The sequence below is a fragment of the Hibiscus syriacus genome, unplaced genomic scaffold (assembly GCF_006381635.1).
Source record: "Hibiscus syriacus cultivar Baekdansim isolate YM2019G1 unplaced genomic scaffold, ASM638163v2 tig00110108_pilon, whole genome shotgun sequence".
Taxonomy (NCBI): Eukaryota; Viridiplantae; Streptophyta; class Magnoliopsida; order Malvales; family Malvaceae; genus Hibiscus; species Hibiscus syriacus.
Genome location: NW_024062592.1, coordinates 353,060 through 373,947, shown reverse-complemented (window position 1 = coordinate 373,947; position 20,888 = coordinate 353,060). Strand labels below are relative to the sequence as shown.

The 20,888-nt window shown below is 33.9% G+C and overlaps 1 long non-coding RNA gene across 1 annotated transcript; it reads right to left on the bottom strand.

Annotated features, from left to right (window-relative positions):
* Positions 1 to 11,254: 11,254 nt before the first annotated feature.
* On the bottom strand, positions 11,255 to 12,692 carry LOC120214769. Its single transcript, XR_005524901.1, has 3 exons — positions 12,456 to 12,692; positions 12,114 to 12,183; positions 11,255 to 11,305 (listed from the first exon to the last, which is right to left on the bottom strand). It is a non-coding gene; the product is annotated as an uncharacterized LOC120214769 (long non-coding RNA).
* Positions 12,693 to 20,888: the final 8,196 nt, after the last annotated feature.

The window sequence follows — 20,888 nt, the reverse complement described above, 5'->3', positions numbered from 1 at the left end:
TGTATTATTGGTAAGAAGTTAAACTCGTTAATGGCCAATTTCCTATGGGGTGATAAGGAGGGAAAGAGGAGAATCCACTGGGTGAATTGGAGCTTGGTTTGCAGATCAATAAATTGTGGTGGATTAGGTGTTTTTGATTTGAACCTCACTAATCGGGCTCTTCTAGGTAAGTGGGTGTGGAAATTTGCCAATGACAAAAATTCCATTTGGAAAGGCGTGCTGTGTAGCATACATAAGGTTAGTAGGAATTCGTTGTCGATTAGGGAGGTCTCTCATCCTCATTCATCTTGGATTTTGAGAGGAATAGCTAATAATTATCTGAAGGATGATTCGGTGGGAGATTGTCTAAGGTCAAATTCGAAATTGAAAGTAGGAAATGGCAAGTCTATTTCTTTTTGGAATGACATTTGGGCGGATGACTGTCCTCTGAAATTCCTTTTTCCAAGAATTTTTGTGCTTTCCCCTATTAAAGAGGGGAAAGTTGAGGAGTTTGGCAGCTTCGAATCGAGTGGTTGGGTGTGGACTGTTCAGACCAGGAGAAATTTGTGTGATTGGGAATTGGTCCAATGGTTGGAGTTGATGTCTAAGTTGAAGGATATTCAACTTTCAGAACTTGTGGATGATTTTTTATCGTGGACTGCTAGTGGAGATGGATTGTTCTCAGTTAAATCTTGTAGGAATACTCTCGGTATTACGTCTGGGGGTACTGCAGTGTGGTCGAAAGGGCTTTGGCAAGGCTTTGCACCACCTCGGGTGGAAGCTTTTCTTTAGCAACTTGCTCATCAGAAATTAGCTGTCAAAGTCGAGTTGGTCAAGAGAGGTATACCCCTAGGGGATGATATTCTGTGTCCCTATTGTAAGAATCAGGAGGAATCTGTGTAGCATCTATTCATCTCTTGTACGGTGGTTTGGGAATTATGGAATAAGGTAGCTAATTTCTGGGATATTGCCATGGTTCTACCTCAGGATCCTCCTTCTCTTCTTTGTTCCTGGAACGAGTTGAGGGCGAAATCTACGATTTGGAAGTTTATTCCGGGAGCCATCTTTTGGTCTGTTTGGAAATTTAGGAACGCAAGGGTTTTCGAAGGAACTCCTATTGACAAAGTGTCACTATTCTTCATTGTTAGATTCAGGATTGCTAAATGGTTCCTAGCCAAATTTCCGGGTATAACTATACATGAGGATGTGCTGATTGGTAATCCATCTCTAGCAGATGGTGTTTCTTCTAGTAATGTTATTGATAGTGTTGTTTTGCGCTGGTTACCCCCACCAGTTGACTTCCTAAAGATGAATGTAGATGGAGCCGTTAGGCAGATTGATTCGGGTGGAGGTATTGGAGGTTTATTAAGAGATTGGAATGGTTGCACTCTTTTGACTTTCTCCGAGAGTATTGGTCAAGCAATCCCCCCTCTGGCAGAATTAAAAGCTATAAAAAGAGGCTTGGATATTTTTCTGTCTTCTAGGTGGGCTTCGGTAGCTAGGTTGATCGTCGAAAGTGATTGCTCGTCTGCAGTGGAATGGATTAATTCTCCGGTTCTGGCACCTATTTTTTTCATGCCTATTGTTTTCCAGATTTCAAGGCTTATTAGTGATAAGGTTCATTCAGTTAGGTTGATTCCTAGGGTGTGTAATGGAGAGGCAGATATCTTAGCTAAGAAAGGGATTGGGTGATTGTAAGGGTCTTTTTATGATTTTCGTTATTTTGGGTGTAGGTTTTATGACGGGAGGAGTGTTTCAGTCTTATGTCAAGCAATTTAGTGTTATTTTTTACTATTATGTAACTTTCATTATTTATAAAAGTTCCAAGGCACTCTTTCCCTCCTTCCTATGATTAACGACCTTTCTATAAGGTCCTTAGTTAAGAAGGGGGGTTTTAACGAGGCCTTTCTTTCCTATCAAAAAAAAGAACCATGAAAACCAAAAGAAACTTCACTAGAGCAAATGCCTGAAAAATCGTATAAAACTTAAGATTACCCTTTGATGTTTATATATTAGCCATTTTATTCCATGGAAAATCGTATAAAACTCAAGATTACCCTTTGATGTTTATATATTAGCCATTTTATTCCATGGGAAAACATTGTATACAGTCGAAAAATGTTAACAATAAAGTATCATTTTCCCTCCTTCCCTTCCCTTACCCTTCACTCCCCTCGGTCCAATCAAATCCTGCTAATGACAAGGATGTTTTTTCTTGAGAGGTGATCAGGAACACCAGTTCTTTCTTTAGAAACTGGTAGGAACCTAAAATCCTAGTATACTAAGAAAACTTTTGTTAAACTCTCTTTATCATCTCATATGGGACAGAAGCATGAACCAGCAAAAGACCAAAACATAACATGACCCAACTCATCAAGGACTTAAGTTAACAACACAAAATATTGAATCTTACTAAGTGAAATGCAGAAAGCAAAAATTCATTCTGAAGCATGAAGAGATATTACAGAATGAAAAGAGTGCTACAACAAAATTAGAAATGTGGTGGCCACTGCTATCTTTTCAAGAAGAATTAGATTTAGAGATATGAAAACCTTGTTGAAGAAACCGAAATAGCTTATTCAGAAGCATGGTCCAGCAAAACCAATGAAATCATTAAAATCTGCAAAAAAAAACAAAATTATATTTGTAGTAGTAAAAACTTAAATTCATATATAGCGACTTGAAAACTTCAGTCAAGGATTTTTTTTACTTTTCTGCAAGGTGAACCCCGGAATTCCCAATAAACAGGTACACCTCAATTTCTCAAAATGTTTTAATGCATTATGGAACACAAAGGTATATTCAACAAACAAGCTTGTATTTTCCATTTTTTTCAATGAAGCATAAAGAACTTCCAGATGTCATCTCAAGCAGTCTTAAAGAGTAAGAATACCTTTAATAAACCTAGATGAAGATATGGCCATCCATAAGCATAGAAGATTGCTCTAAATAATGATGTACTTCAGCAAGAATTATTTTGCTGATCTTGCCAGCAACTTAATAATTTTTCATGAGATGTAGAAGGATCCATATCAGCCGGCAACAAAAGCAAATCATCAAAATCAAGCAGCTTTAGCAAACCAGAATTCATTGTGGAAGTGATTGATTTGAACATAATATGATCCCAAAAGCCCTACATGCTTCTCTTTGACAACCGAGCAAACATGAAAAATAATAGTATCAGTTTATTTAATATTGGAAAATAAAAAAGGGAAAACAAGAAACATTTTGTACTGGAATATAAAAAATAGAAACAATACGATTTGGCATGGAAGTTTCCGGGATGGCTATGATATGGACAACTGCTAAATGTGATGCAAAAGTCAAGAGGGCCTTGTTGAAGCAGGCGCGTCAAATAGATACACATTATTCAAACTAGGTAATTTTAAGACGAGCATTCCAGTGTAAGGCAGAGATACATCAGTTATTAAGATCTCTATACAACTGCACATGCAATCATCACACCAAGCAAAGAATTGTTATTTTCAGAATATAGACTAAGTATGTATTTCAAAAGTAATGTGGCTTTTTTTAAAAAAAAGAAATGAAAACTAATACCATAAAATTGGATTCCATGAAAATGTCAAAGTTCAGACTTAAATTAGCTTCCGTGAAACTCAAGAAAATCTTCAATCACAACATGGAAAAGATTGGACGTTAAGAGTACATAATAATCCCTAAGTATCCTATTTATATTCAGATGTATTTTTGGTTTTTCCTAGCAATTTTAGAACAGTCATACTTCCAACACATGGCTAATGGTAGAGAGGCTCAACATGAATATCAAACTAATGTAAAATAATTTTTCATTTACCATATCGACTAAGTTTCCTAAAAAGAATTGCTATGGGGTTACCCCAAATTGATTGGATAAGAAGAATTGACACTGAAAATAAAAGAATATGGAGGATCCAAACTCTTTCTGTGTACGAACAAATAAGGAATAACACTACTAAGAGCATATTTTTTAAAATTATTTCTATAAAATAAAAATCATATAACATTAAATAGGCTGGAAGCATGCACGAGAAAAATTGAGATGAAAGAATTTCTTACAGAGTCTGTGTGATGGCATTTCTCAATGTCCATCCAACATAAAGAAGTGAATCTTCCAGTGGGCTACAAGTTCAGCATGAAAAAAGTTAGCCAATAAGTCTCAATAATGAAAGAGAAAAGATATAGACTAAGTATGTATTTCAAAAGTAATGTGGCTTTTTTAAAAAAAAAATGAAAACTAATACCATAAAATTGGATTCCATGAAAATGTCAAAGTTCATACTTAAATTAGCTTCCGTGAAACTCAAGAAAATCTTCAATCACAACATGGAAAAGATTGGACGTTAAGAGTACATAATAATCCCTAAGTATCCTATTTATATTCAGATGTATTTTTGGTTTTTCCTAGCAATTTTAGAACAGTCATACTTCCAACACATGGCTAATGGTAGAGAGGCTCACATGAATATCAAACTAATGTAAAATAATTTTCATTTACCATATCGACTAAGTTTCCTAAAAAGAATTGCTATGGGGTTACCCCAATTGATTGGATAGGAAGAATTGACACTGAAAATAAAAGAATATGGAGGATCCAAACTCTTTCTGTGTACGAACAAATAAGGAATAACACTACTAAGAGCACATTTTTTAAAATTATTTCTATAAAAAAAATCATATAAACATTAAATAGGCTGGAAGCATGCACGAGAAAAATTGAGATGAAGAATTTCTTACAGAGTCTGTGTGATGGCATTTCTCAATGTCCATCTCAACATAAAGAAGTGAATCTTCCAGTGGGCTACAAGTTCAGCATGAAAAAAAGTTTAGCCAATAAGTCTCAATAATGAAAGAGAAAAGATATAGACTAAGTATGTATTTCAAAAGTAATGTGGCTTTTAAAAAAAAAATGAAAACTAATACCATAAAATTGGATTCCATGAAAATGTCAAAGTTCAGACTTAAATTAGCTTCCGTGAAACTCAAGAAAATCTTCAATCACAACATGGAAAAGATTGGACGTTAAGAGTACATAATAATCCCTAAGTATCCTATTTATATTCAGATGTATTTTTGGTTTTTCCTAGCAATTTTAGAACAGTCATACTTCCAACACATGGCTAATGGTAGAGAGGCTCAACATGAATATCAAACTAATGTAAAATAATTTTTCATTTACCATATCGACTAAGTTTCCTAAAAAGAATTGCTATGGGGTTACCCCAAATTGATTGGATAGGAAGAATTGACACTGAAAATAAAAGAATATGGAGGATCCAAACTCTTTCTGTGTACGAACAAATAAGGAATAACACTACTAAGAGCACATTTTTTAAAATTATTTCTATAAAAATAAAAATCATATAAACATTAAATAGGCTGGAAGCATGCACGAGAAAAATTGAGATGAAAGAATTTCTTACAGAGTCTGTGTGATGGCATTTCTCAATGTCCATCTCAACATAAAGAAGTGAATCTTCCAGTGGGCTACAAGTTCAGCATGAAAAAAAGTTTAGCCAATAAGTCTCAATAATGAAAGAGAAAAGATATAAGGCTTTGATATGAAAAAGTTTATCAAATCTTTCTAAAAATGTTGATTATGGAAGATGGGAAATCTAATGAATAAAAAAACAAGTTTTGACCTACATACCTATTTTTCATGCAGAAAATGAATAAAGAACATTACAAGAGATCCAAAGTCATATAGACTAGATCCATGCAATGACGAGAAACCTTTTCAATTTTATTACCATTATACACAAGTTACAAAGATAAGCTAACAATTACTAATTACAATGGGAGAATAAAAGCTATGCAAATATGTAATTAACATGTTGAGTCACAAATATGTAAAAAAAAGAAGATGTAATTAACATCCATGCAATGACGAAAAACCTTTTCAATTGGATTATTATTAAACAAGTTACAAACATAAGCTAAGAACTAATAATGGGAGAATGAAAGCTATACAAATATATAATTAACATGTTGAGTCACTGACATGTAACCTGAAAAAAATGATGAATAAACTAATGCATGAATATCCGTGATAAAGTGACTGAGCCAGGTCCATTATCAGATATATTGCACATCATGATATTTTTAACATATTTAAATAAGTTGTAATTAAAATAAACAGTTTCCCACATGATGCCTAATAACATTTTCACACTTCGTATGAACTCTTCACAATTCCTCAATAATAGTTTTTATTTGTATTTATCTTTTTTTTTATAGGAATAGGAGGCCTCATTAAAAACCTCCCTCATAGTTGGCTCTTGTGAAAGAGGCAACTAGTGGAAGGAGGAAAAGAGCACCTCAATTTATTGATAAACCTTAATACATAAGACCACATGTTACAGCTAACTTCATGAAAAACAGTACAACAACAAATAACACAGAATTTGAACACATTCACCCAATCCCCTCCTTAGCTAACTTGTCTGCCTCCCAATTACAGCTTCTAGGAATCCACATGTTACACAAGCTAACTTAATGAAAAACAGTACAACAACAAAATAACACAGAATTTGAACACATTCACCCAATCCCCTCCTTAGCTAACTTGTCTGCCTCCCAATTACAGCTTCTAGGAATCCATCTGATGATAATATTCCTAGAAAAGATTAACGCCCCAATTTCCCCAACCAATGTAGAGGAAAACGTTGGTGCAGAAATTGGCCTCAAAATCCAGTCAACTGTTATTTTGCAATCACTCTCTAAGATTAATCTTCCTTTCAATACCCATTCAGAATTAATGAATAAATCAATGCCTTGTTTAATGGCCTTCAGCTCAGCAAACGTAACAGGACCTTGTCCCACAGCAGACAAGAAATTGATTAGAGTAGAACAATTCGAATCTTTCAAAACTCCTCCAATTCCACCCCGCGACCCGTCGCCTTTAACCCCCCATCAACATTGAATTTAAAAAAATCTGGAGGAGGTGGAGACCAACATTGAACCTTCTTATTTTTCGAGGATTTCACAGAAACACTGTCTGCAAGTGTTGGATCCCCTACAAGTAAATCAGTCTGAATATTAGCATGAGGAAATTTAGCTAGAAACCATTTGGCCAGCCTAAATCTGGAAATGAAGAACAAAGATGAGCTGTTAAATTTCCAGTCATCGAAAACCACTGAATTCCTAGCCTTCCATAGAGACCACAAGACAACACCTGGGATAAAATTCCATATATAAGAATGCTCTCTAAGATGAGACCAAGAAGAAAGTAGGGCGGAAGGATCTTGTGGCAAAACACAAGAGATATCCCAAAACCTAAGAAATCTATTCCACAGCTCCCCTGCAACAGAGCAAGAAATAAAAAGATGTTGAATTGTTTCCTCATACTTAAGACAAAAAGGACACATAACATCTTGCATAGGAACCCCTCTTCTCTTTAGTTCCACTCTAACAACCAAATTCTGATGACTAATCTGCCATAGAAAAGTTTGAACTCTAGGAGGAGTCAAACCAGACCACACCCACTTGTTTCACTGAAAATTACCTCCAGTACCGCCTGCAATAGTCAATCTGCATGACTTCACTGAGAACAAATCGTCACCTCTCCCCGACCATGCAAGAAAATCATCCACTGATTCGTTCAGAACTATATTCTCAATCAACAACATCAAATTACACCACTGATCCAATTCCCAGTCAAATAGATTCCTCCTCAACTGAATATCCCATTCCCAACCATTATTGGCATAGCAACCAAATTCGGCCAATTTCCCCCTTTTATTAGTCGATAAAGCAAATATCCTAGGAAATTGAATCTTTAGAGGAAATTCATTAACCCAAACATCGTTCCAAAACTCAATTGACCTACTATTCCCCGCTTGGATCTTCGAATGGGACCTCATTTGTATTTATATTATTACATACCATCTCTCGTCCATTATTTTCTAGATTAGTTGTGATTTAAAAAGCATGTGAAGAAAGTTTTTAACTACAAATATTTGACTAGTCCTAGAACTTTTATCTTACTTAGTTATGGATCCAATCATGATAGAAAAAGGTCCAAGCACAAGCTAGCATAATTGGTAAAACCCCAAGGAATTGTACCAAGGACCTTATACACCTTCGTTAGGGATGGAGATGGGTTTGATGAGATTCAACCATTGTCTCCTCTAGCCTCCTTGGACAACAATTACTAAGGAAGAAACATAAAAAGAATACAAGATCACAGACAATAGAAAAACCTATTAGTGGTTTAACGACATTCCTGTTGCTAGCCTCATACAACACATAACATAATAACAAGAATAAGAAAAACATTAGTGTATTGAAGAAGCCTTTTTCTTTGTTTTACCTTCTTTTGGTTGGAAAGACATAATGACAACATATCAACCAACATATCCAGGTAATTTAATAATCTTAAAATAAACATGGAAAACATTAAAATGTAACCTATGGTATAACCTAAATACTTGAAATCATACCTGTTGTTCATAGATTCTTATTTTATTCGGATATATATACAAAACATGATATCCAAAAATAAAACATAGCTTTCTTTAAGAAACTCTAAAACCTGCCAAAAAGGACAAATAATTAATTAGAGTTTGTTCGCCGAAAATTCATTACCAAGTTCCTAAAATTGTTTATGCCTATGTTAAGTGATTAGTTCTATTCATAAAGTACACAAAGAGCAAGATAAGAAAGTTATAATATTAGTGGTTGAATGACATTCCTGTTGCTAGCCTCATACAACACATAACATAGTAACAAGAATGAGAAAAATATTAGTGTATTGAAGAAGCCTTTTTCTTTGTTTTACCTTCTTTTAGTTGGAAAGGCATAATGACAACATATCAACCAACATATCCAAGTAATTTAATAATCTTAAAATATACATGAAAACATATCCAACATAATGACACTCTAAAACTTGCCAAAAGGATAAATAATAATTAGAGTTTGTTCACCGAAAATTCATTACCAAGTTCCTAAAATTGTTAATGCCTATGTTAAGTGATTAGTTCTATTCATAAAGTACACAAAGAGCAACATAAGAAAGTTATAATATTACCTCAAAAGGAACAAGACAAAGCTTTATAGCTTGTAGTTCTTTCTTTTTCAAGAAGAATAATAAGAATGGAACAAACTACTGTCATATCAGCATTATGTAATTGCAAGATGCATTCCACATATGAAAAGATGATTGATATGGAAGAAGAAAATTTACTTAAAGATTTGTTTTTTGCAATATCATTGACTACTCAGTTCAGACAATTTTTAAACTGCAACCAGGAAACTAAAACTAAATGGCTTAAATATTGCTTTCCAATAATATATGCAAAATTCATATCCATTTACACTTGGACAAACATTCACCAATGATACTTGTGAAGGACAATAATTGACCACTCAGAAGTGAAGACAATGTAGGCAAATATAAAAAAATGAAATTGCAAGAAGTAAGATGTTAATTAACTGAAATGGTTTTGGCATCTCAACATTTTGAAAGAAATGATTGTTTCTTTTAGCCCTCAATATTCAATAATATGTTGCATCTTTCCTCCGACTATTTAGATGGATATGGCATTGTACCATAAAAGCATCCATAATGTCTTCTTCTTTTAACTATTCCTTTTTTACCAGGACAAGATGGCATACAATCTTATCATAGGGTTAAAATTTTATATTATCATGCTATATGAGAAGTCAAGCCTGCAAACCTACTTGAATGCATTACATGGTCCACAGAGCAAACATAAACAAAAAATAAGCATGCTTGGCACATTAATTGCAATTTTTAACACACCATTAAATACTTATTGATGAGCAAGGTCAACAACCCAATAAATTATATAGAAGCACTTGATAAATTGGAAGATATATCTAAAAGGAAAAACAAAATACCTCCATTGAAGAGAATGCCTTTCGCAAATGAGGGATTCCAAACATAGTTTTTACAATCCACCATTTATAGAGGACTGTATCACAAAATATGTGTTGAAAACAAATACACCTCAAAGAGAACATGATCGTTGCCTAAATATTTTAGAAACAAACAAACAATATTAAGATACCAGGAAAACTGCTTAAAGTTATGAGCAAAAAGTCAATGACTTAAACGTAGGAAAGCTTACCCGAACCATGAAATGAGAAAATTTTAAAAGCCACTAGTGATATAAGAGAAAATCCCCATGAATCTTTTTCTTCGTAAGCAATATGACATCCACACATGATAAACATGCTCCCATGTCTACTATAAGATGTAGAAGAACCTACTCTGAAAATTTTACCTAGATTTTATATATATGCACGTGTATACATATATACATAATTTTACCTAGATTTTATATGTATACACGTGTTTACATATATACATAATTTTTGAAACATTAGTAAATTTCTCAGGTTAAAAAAAATAAAAACAATCTTTTTGCTACTCCAATAAAAAAAGAAAAATAAACGAGAGCCAAAATTGAAGGGAATGGGGGAGGGAAGGTATGTAGAATATTACTTGCTTAGTTTGACGCATGATAATAAATAAGAAGGATTTGAACTTCAAACCAGAGCAACAGCTGATGCATAAACCATATATTTCCAAAACAATCATATATATTTCCATTCCAAGAGGCATGAAATCATGAAGAATAGGAATTTCTCATTAGACATTATTAAAATGGAAATAAAAGAACATAATGTATATAAAGAAGAATTTACCGTCCAGTTTTTTCGGGCACTTCTTCTCATAAATGTGAAAAAAGTAGCCTGGAATCATTCTTCGAGACAAAATTGTTTTTGAAAGAGAAAAAGCAATGAAAAGGTGTTACATGTAATGTAATCTTAACATAAATAAGAAGAAAAGAAAGCATATTCTTAATTCATGGATTTTATTAGAAATTAGAATAACAAGCCAGTGTAGCAGATTAGGAACCCATTAATGGCTTGCAGTGAACTTTCCAATTGTATTATGCTTTTAATAAGTATGTAAATAAGAATATAGAATAAGGATAAAGAGAAAGTAAACTATTATGACAACAAAATCAATCCTCATGTTATCTGCTTACTAGTGGTCTGGAAGGAATAAAAGAACAAGAATCCTTCACATGTGAAAATTGTAACTTTACTTGATATTGATCTAAACTAAATATATACCCAATGCTATGTTAAACATATCTTTTCTTGACAAACTTGACTTTCGGACACTTCTTATTGTAAAATATGACAGACCGATACAAGGAAACACAAACATAGACAAAATAATAGAGAAATGTATAAAATCATTATTGATTGTTTAGAGAGAAAAAAGCTCACTTGAGAACTAATACTAGGCCTAACGATGTTGCAAGAACATAGCCATCCAAATTTCCAGAACCTGAAAAAAGAAAAAGAAGTTGAAATAGCAAGGTCAATCATAAGTATTCCAACTAAAACTTCATTATAATTATTTATTACAGACCTTAGTTAGTTACAATCAGAGTACAAGGAAAAGTCAAGATGCCAAAATCATAGGAAAACTGTAAAACTTAACAGAATGAGCAGAAGTTAGATTAACTGAATTCATAAACTTTGCAAGAGATAATCAAATTACCGAATATGCATATAACATGAACGCCGACTGGATATCTAAAGCAATATGCATTTAACAGAACATGGTATCATTGATATATGAAACAATTAGCACCACATTAAATAGATTAACTTTCATAATGTTGGTATATAGGCTAACTTTTTATACAGTCGAAACATTACAACAATAAGGTCTCATTTTCCCTCCTTCCCTACCCTTACCCTTCACTCCCCTCGGTCCAATCAAATCCTGCTAATGACAAGGATGCTTTTTCTTGAGAGGCGATTAGGAACACCACTTCTTCCTTTAGAAACTGGCAGGAACCTAAAATCCTAGTATACTAAGAAACCTTTTGTTGAACTCTCTTTATCATCTCATATGGGATGAAGCAAGAACCAGCAAAAAACCAAAACAATAACATGACCCAACTCATCGAAGACTTAAGTTAACAACATAAAACTATGAATCTTACTAAGTGAAATGCAGAAAAAGAAAAAAATTATTCTGAAGCATGGAGAGATATTACAGAATGAAAAGAGTGCTACAACAAAACTAGAGATGTGGTGGCCACTGCTATCTTTTTAAGAAGAATTAAATTTAGAGATATGAAAACCTTGTTGAAGAAACCGAATTAGCTTATTCAGAAGCAGTGGTCCAGTAAAACCAATGAAATCATTAAAAACCTGCAGAAAAACAAAATTGTATTTGTAGTAGTAAAAATTTAAATTCATATATAGCAACTTGAAAACTTCAGTCAAGAATTTTTTACTTTTCTGCAAGGTGAACCCCAGAATTCCCAATAAACAGGTACACCTCAATTTCTTAAAATGTTTTAATACATTAGGGAACACAAAGATATATTCAACAAACAAACTTGTATTTTCTTTTCTTTTTTTCAATGAAGCATAAAGAACTTCTAGATGTCATCTCAAGCAGTCTTAAAGAATAAGAATACCTTTAATAAACCTAGACGAAGATATGGCCATCCATATGCATAGGAGATTGCTCTAAATAATGATGCATTTCAGCAAGAATTATTTTGCTGATCTTGCCAGCAACTTAATAATTTTTCATGACATGTAGAAGGATCCATATCAACCGGCAGCAAAAGCAAATCATCAAAGTCAAGCTGCTTTAGCAAACCAGAATTCATTGTGGAAGTGATTGATTTGAACACTATATGACCCCAAAAGCCTTGCATGCTTCTCTTTGACAACAGAGCAAACATGAAAAATAATAGTATCAGTTTATTTAATTTAGAAAATAAAAAAGGGAAAACAAGACATTTTATACTGAAATACAAAAAACAAAAACAATACGATTTGGCATGGAAGTTTCTAGGATGACTATAATATGGACATCTGCTAAATGTGATGCAAAAGTCAAGAGGGTCTTGTCGAAGCAGGCGCGTCAAATAGATACACGTTATTCAAACTAGGTAATTTTAAGACGAGAATTCCAGTGTAAGGCGAAGATACATCAGTTATTGGGATCTCTGTACAAGTGCATATGCAATCATCACGCCAAGCAAATAATTATTATTTTCAGAATATAGACTAAGTATGCATTTTATCAAAAGTAATGTGACTTCTTAAAAAAAAATTAAAACTAATACCATAAAATTGGATTCCATGAAAACGTCAGAGTTCAGACTTAAATTAGCTTCTGTGAAACTCAAGAAAATCTTAAATCACCAAATGGAAAAGATAGCACGTTAAGGGTACATAATAATCCCAAGTATCCTATTTATATTTAGATGCATTCTTGGTGCTTCCTAGCAATTTTTGAACATTTATACTTCCAACAGATGGCTAATGGTAGAGAGGGTCAACATGAATATCAACCTAGTGTATAATAATTTTGCATTTACCATATGGACTGAGTTTCATAAAAAAATTGCTATGGGGTTACCCTAAATTGATTGGCTAGGAAGAATTGACACCGAAAGTAAAGAATGTGAAGGATCCAAACTCTTTTGGTGTAAGAACAAATAAGGAATAACATTACAAAGAGAACAGTTTTTAAAAATAAAAATCATATAAACATTAAATAGGCTGGAAGCATGCACGAGAAAAGTCGAGATACCTATGAACAAACCATATGATCTCCTCAAAGTTTTGTCGTCCTCAACCTCATGCGCTTTACCTCGGGTGTCCACGTTCGTCCTGAAAGAAATCACCTTTCAGCAGAAAAGAGTAATTCAACCAAACGAAAAAAATTAATATGGATAAAAAGTAAAAGGAACCCCACCCCCATTTTCCTAAAATAAAAGTAGAGTAACATGGTTAGTATACTCATCTTTATACACTTTTTTTTCTTTTTTTGAGAAAACAAAGCATCAACCAAAGCAAGATCATTGAATACCCAAAACAGGAAAAAAGACAAAATCAGTCGTTATTACATAACACATCCATTTTCAATAAGAAGTAGCAACAAATTTATAACATATAAAGTTCTCTTCTTTCTTTCTTTTCCTGTAAACAAGACACTAAATCAAGAAAGACCGAAAATATATGCCATGGGTAAGTACCAATTTTGGCAGGGAGTGGAGAGGATGTTAGAGTAGGTGAGGGGGCGGTCCCAAGCCTCGTCGGAATTGTCGTCATCATCAGGATCGTTGGTGGAGAGGTTGACACAGGAGAAACGCTCCAGGGATGAGAAGAAGGCCGAAACCACAGTGGCGCTGACCCAGCCGGCGACCTCTCCCAACTTCTCGCGGTATCAACCATCTTTATACACTTTAAATCGAGGAGAAACAAAAATAAATTTACTGTTAAAAGAATACGCGGAATTGAATCTTGAATGTAGTTTAGGTTACCTGAAGGATTTTGGTAAAAGGGTTATGAATTTATTTTCTTGGAATATAGCCGTTGGGAGACGTTGGTTGAATCACTATATCACCGTAATATGTTTGAAAGAATACGCTAACCTTTATCTGAAAAAATACTATACCACCGTAATATATTTTTCCCAGCATGCTTCTCTTTGACAACCGAGCAATCATGAAAAATAATAATAACAGTTGATTTAATTTAGAAAATAAAAAAGGGAAAACAAGACACATTTTGTACTGAAATACAAAAAATAAAAACAATACAATTTGGCATGAAAGTTTCTGGGATGGCTATAATATGGACAGCTGCTATATGTGATGCAAAAGTCAAGAGGGCCTTATTAAAGCAGGCATGTCAAATAGAGACGTTATTACATAACACATCCATTTTCAATAAGAAGCAGCAACAAATTTATAACATATAAAGTTCTCTTCTTTCTTTCTTTCTTTTCCTGTAAACAAGACACTAAATCAAGAAAGACCGAAAATATATGCCATGGGCAAGTACCAATTTTGGCAGGGAGTGGAGAGGATGTTTAAGAGTAGGTGAGGGGGCGGTCCCTAGCCTCGTCGGAATTGTCGTCATCGTCAGGATCGTTGGTGGAGAGGTTGACACAGGAGAGGGATGAGAGAATGCCGAGACCACAGTGGCGCTGACCCAGCCGACGACCTCTCCCAACTTCTCGCGGCATCAAACATCTTTATACACTTTAAATTCGAGGAGAAACAAAAATAAATTTACTGTTAAAAGAATACGCGGAATTGAATCTTGAATGTAGTTTAGGTTACCTGAAGGATTTTGGTAAAAGGGATATGAATTTATTTTCTTGGAATATAGCCGTTGGGAGACGTTGGTTGAATCACTGTATCACCGTAATATGTTTGAAAGAATACGCTAACCTTTATCTGAAAAAATACTATACCACCGTAATATATTTTTCCCTGCATGCTTCTCTTTGACAACCGAGCAATCATGAAAAATAATAATAACAATTGATTTAATATAGAAAATAAAAAAGGGAAAACAAGACACATTTTGTACCGAAATTCAAAAAATAAAAACTATACAATTTGGCATGAAAGTTTCTGGGATGGCTATAATATGGACAGCTGCTATATGTGATGCAAAAGTCAAGAGGGCCTTATTAAAGCAGGCATGTCAAATAGAGACACGTTATTACATAACACATTCATTTTCAATAAGAAGCAGCAACAAATTTATAACATATAAAGTTCTCTTCTTTCTTTCTTTTTTTTCCTGTAAACAAGACACTAAATCAAGAAAGACAGAAAATATATGCCATGGGCAAGTACCAATTTTGGCAGGGAGTGGAGAGGATGTTTAAGAGTAGGTGAGGGGGCGGTCCCTAGCCTCATCGGAATTGTCGTCATCGTCAGGATCGTTGGTGGAGAGGTTGACACAGGAGAAACGCTCCAGGGATGAGAAGAAGGCTGAGACCACAGTCGCGCTGACCCAGCCGGCGACCTCTCCCAACTTCTCGCGGCATCAACCATCTTTATACACTTTAAATCGAGGAGAAACAAAAATAAATTTACTGTTAAAAGGGTTATGAATTTATTTTGTTTGAAAGAATACGCTAACCTTTATCTGAAAAAATACTATACCACCGTAATATATTTTTCCCTGCATGCTTCTCTTTGACAACAGAGCAATCATGAAAAATAATAATAACAGTTGATTTAATTTAGAAAATAAAAAAGGGAAAACAAGACACATTTTGTACTGAAATACAAAAAATAAAAACAATACGATTTGTCATGAAAGTTTCTGGGATGGCTATAATATGGACAGCTGCTATATGTGATGCAAAAGTCAAGAGGGCCTTATTAAAGCAGGCATGTCAAATAGAGACACGTTATTCAAACTAGGTAATTTTAAAACGAGAATTCCAGTGTAAGGCGGAGAGACATCAGTTATTGGGATCTCTGTACAAGTGCACATGCAATCATCACGCCAAGCAGAGAATTATTATTTTCAGAATATAGACCAAGTATGCATTTCATCAAAAGTAATGTGACTTTTTTAAAAAAATGAAAACCAATACCATAAAATCAGATTCCATGAAAACGTCAAAGTTCAGACTTAAATTAGCTTCCATGAAAATCTTAAATCACCAAATGGAAAAGATAGTACGTTAATGGTAAAGAGGCTCAACATGAATATCAAACTAATGTAAAATAACTTTGCATTTACCGTATCGACTATGTTTCCTAAAAAAAATTGCTACATGGTTACCCTAAACTGATTGGCTTGGAAGAATTGACACTGAAAGTAAAAGAATGTGGAGGATCCAAACTCTTTTGGTGTAAGAACAAATATGGAATAACACTACAAAGAGCACAGTTTTTAAAATTATTTCTGTAAAAATACAAATCATATAAACATTAAATAGGCTGGAAGCATGCACGAGAGAAGTTGAGATACCTATGAACAAGCCATGTTACTAGCGTTGTTGACAGCAAAATGAAACAAAAAATAAGTACATATACTCTAAAAGTGACTAAATGGTAGGTATTCTCACAGCTTCTATCAATCCGGGGGTATGATTAAAAATAGGCATAAGAATAAAAATTAAAAAAACTTATAAAAAATAGAATACCATGGTTCCCACTATCAAAGGCCATCTTGCTGATAAGGGTAGATTTCCCAGCACCTGCAGGCCCATACAGAGGAACGGGCCACTTTTGACTGATTGCCAAGAGCACCATCTCAAACTTAGCTTTGATCTAGATGTCATGACAAAAGGTATTTTTGCTAATTTATCATCCCTGAATCACAAAATAAATAAGAAAAACACTAAAGCCACCAGAAACCATGAGCTCATTACTACTGCAAAAGTAAATATATAGATACTTTCTATTAACCCAAAATCTCCAGTGATTTTAGGCCAATGTCACATACCAATCAACCAGGCTCCGACTTCTTAAAGGTGGCTCAGTTCCATAAAACTGTGATGATGCAGAAGAGCCAAGGCCAAAAGATTTAAGGAAAACAAACTTATCCTAACCTGCAAACAATCATTGGAGCTTGCGTATCTATGCTGCTAAGGATTCTAATTCTTCGATCTGCAGCCTTGCAGCAGTAAGATCCTCATCTTTCTCTAATTGATACAATTTAACTTAATATATTCATATAATATTTTGTCATTCATAATTTAAATATGAATATTAATATATTTATAAACTATATAAATATATTAATTTAATTTAAGAATACACTAATATAATTTAAGAATAAATTAATTTAATTAAAAATAAATTAATATAATTCAAGAATAAATTAATATAATTCAAGAATACACTAATATAATTTAAGAATAAATTAATTTAATTAAAAATACATTATTTTAATTTAAGAATAAATTAATATAATTCTTGAATTATATTAATTTAATTTAAGAATAAATTAATACAACAAAATGTTTTGCACCGCACCTTTCTGAGCCAGCAAGATCAAGCAGGTTTAATCTTGCAAACCGCAAATTAGTTGTTGAGTCTTTTCCCATCTGCTCTCAATAGTGCAGGTAAAAACACTATGAGAACCAAAACTCTCCTATTTAAAGAACCCTATGAAAAAAATAAACAAGAATTTAAAACAAGAATATATGCAATTTAAATAAAATGTACTGAGAGTAGTGAGCGGCAGTTCCCTGCTATCCAAAGAACTGATAAGGATTGTCATCTGAGATAAAAGGGTATAGCAGATTATGAGATTGTAAACAAAATAAACCTTCCATCACATGTAGAAGGATCCATATCAGCCGACAGCAAAAGCAAATCAAAGTCAAGCTGCTTTAGCAAACCAGAATTTATTATGGAAGTGATTGATTTGAACACGATATGATCCCAAAAGCCCTGCATGCTTCTCTTTGACAACCGAGAAAACATGAAAAATAATAGTATCAGTTTATTTAATTTGGAAAATAAAAAAAGGGAAAACTAGACACATTTTATATTGAAATACAAAAAACAAAAACAATACGATTTGGCATGGAAGTTTCTAGGATGGCTATAATATGGACAGCTGTTAAATGTGATGCAAAATTCAAGAGGGTCTTGTCGAAGCAGGCGTGTCAAATAGATACACGTTATTCAAACTAGGTAATTTTAAGATGAGAATTCCAGTGTAAAGCGGAGACACATCAGTTATTGGGATCTCTGTACAAGTGCACATGCAATCATCACGCCAAGCAAATAATTATTATTTTTAGAATATAGACTAAGTATGCATTTCATCAAAAGTAATGTGACTTTTTTAAAAAAATTAAAACTAATAACATAAAATTGGATTCCATGAACACGTCAGAGTTCAGACTTAAATTAGCTTATGTGAAACTCAAGAAAATCTTAAATCACCAAATGGAAAAGATAGCACGTTATGGGTACATAATAATCCCCATGTATCCTATTTATATTTAGATGCATTCTTGGTGCTTCCTAGCAATTTTTGAACAGTTATACTTCCAACAGATGGCTAATGGTAGAGAGGCTCAACATGAATATCAAACTAGTGTTTAATAATTTTGCATTTACCATATGGACTGAGTTTCCTAAAAAAATTGCTATGGGGTTACCCTAAATTGATTGGCTAGGAAGAATTGACACTGAAAGTAAAGAATGTGAAGGATCCAAACTCTTTTGGTGTAAGAACAAATAAGGAATAATACTACAAAGAGAACAGTTTTTAAAATTATTTCTATAAAAATAAAAATCATATAAACATTAAATAGGCTGGAAGCATGCACGAGAGAAGTTGAGATACCTATGAACAAACCATATGATCTCCTCAAAGTTCTGTCGTCCTCAACCTCATGCGCTTTACCTCGGTTGTCCACATTCGTCCGGAAAGAAATCACCTTTCAGCAGAAAAGAGTAATTCAACCAAACGAAAAAATTAATATGGATAAAAAGTAAAAGGAACCCCACCCCCATTTTCCTGAAATAAAAGTAGAGTAACATGGTTTGTATACTCATCTTTATACACTTTTTTTTTCTTTTTTTGAGAAAACAAAGCATCAACCAACACAGATCATTGAATACCCAAAACAGGGAAAAAGACAAAATCAGTCGTTATTACATAACACATCAAGAAAGACCGAAAATATATGCCATGGGCAAGTACCAATTTTGGCAGGGAGTGGAGAGGATGTTTAAGAGTGGGTGAGGGGGAGGTCCTTAGCCTCGTCGGAATTGTCGTCATCGTCAGGATCGTTGGTGGAGAGGTTGACACAGGAGAAACGCTCCAGGATGAGAAGAAGGCCGAGACCACAATAGCGCTGACCCAGCCGGCGACCTCTCCCAACTTCTCGCGGCATCAACCATCTTTATACACTTTAAATCGAGGAGAAACAAAAAGAAATTTACTGTTAAAAGAATACGCGGAATTGAATCTAGAATACGCGGAATTGAATCTTGAATTTAGTTTAAGTTACCTGACGGATTTTGGTAAAAGGGGTATGAATTTATTTTCTTGGGATATAGCCGTTGGGCAAAAGTAGACGTTGGTTGAATCACTATATCACCGTAATATGTTTGAAAGAATACGCTAACCTTTATATGAAAAAATCACTATATCACCGTAATATATTTTAGGGTAAACGATATTAAGGGTCACTAAATTGTTAGTATTTTTTTCCTACTAAACTTTATAAAGTTATAAACTAATCACTAATATTATCGATTTATTAAAAACATCGTCACTCCACATTTACCTCCGCTAAATTGATGATGTGAAAACGCTAATAAAAGGTTAATATTTAGTTTCACTTCTAAATTATTGCTAAAATATCAAATAGATCCTTAAACAATGATTTTATATCTAATTTACCCTAAAATTTTATAATTTTCAATTTTTTTTCAAATACCCACCACTGCCAACGTATTCCGCCCCTCCCACCTCAAATATTAAACTACACCATGCACCATAGTTTCCCTGCACGGTAATCTGAATCTTTTCAAAGACTTGTGGTCATTTTAAGCAAGAAATAAATTTTATGGAGATTTCCCACCAAATTAATGTTTGACTATCACTCAACCACGTGTTGAAACAACAAATTCACCCATTGAAGGGTGTAACTTTTCCAGTTTATATCTTCTTGCCAGCCAATGACCAGTGTCATCCCATCACGTGCTTTCAACCCTTTCACACAACCATTCACCCATTTATCTCGAGGAAGAGTGGGGAGTAAGTAAAGATCTTTCATGTTGCTTTGAACAAGCATTACTGCAACTGCTGCTGAAAAATTGGTGTAATGATGCAAATTAGATACTAGCACAGTACTAAACTTCTGTTATTTCCATAACACTAACAATGACAAAAGAATGCTGCTTACCCATGGTTGGCACCAATTTGGAAAGGAGGATGTGCGGTGGACAAGTTGCTGTAGAGTCCTCCCTCAAAGTCAGCTTCATGAGTTGGATCCGCCACACTTATTAAATGATTGACCATGCGATAACATGCTCACTATTGTGAAGATGAACTCACAAAGCAGTTTTCCAACCTTCATCCCCTGTTTCAGACTAACTTAAGCAGAT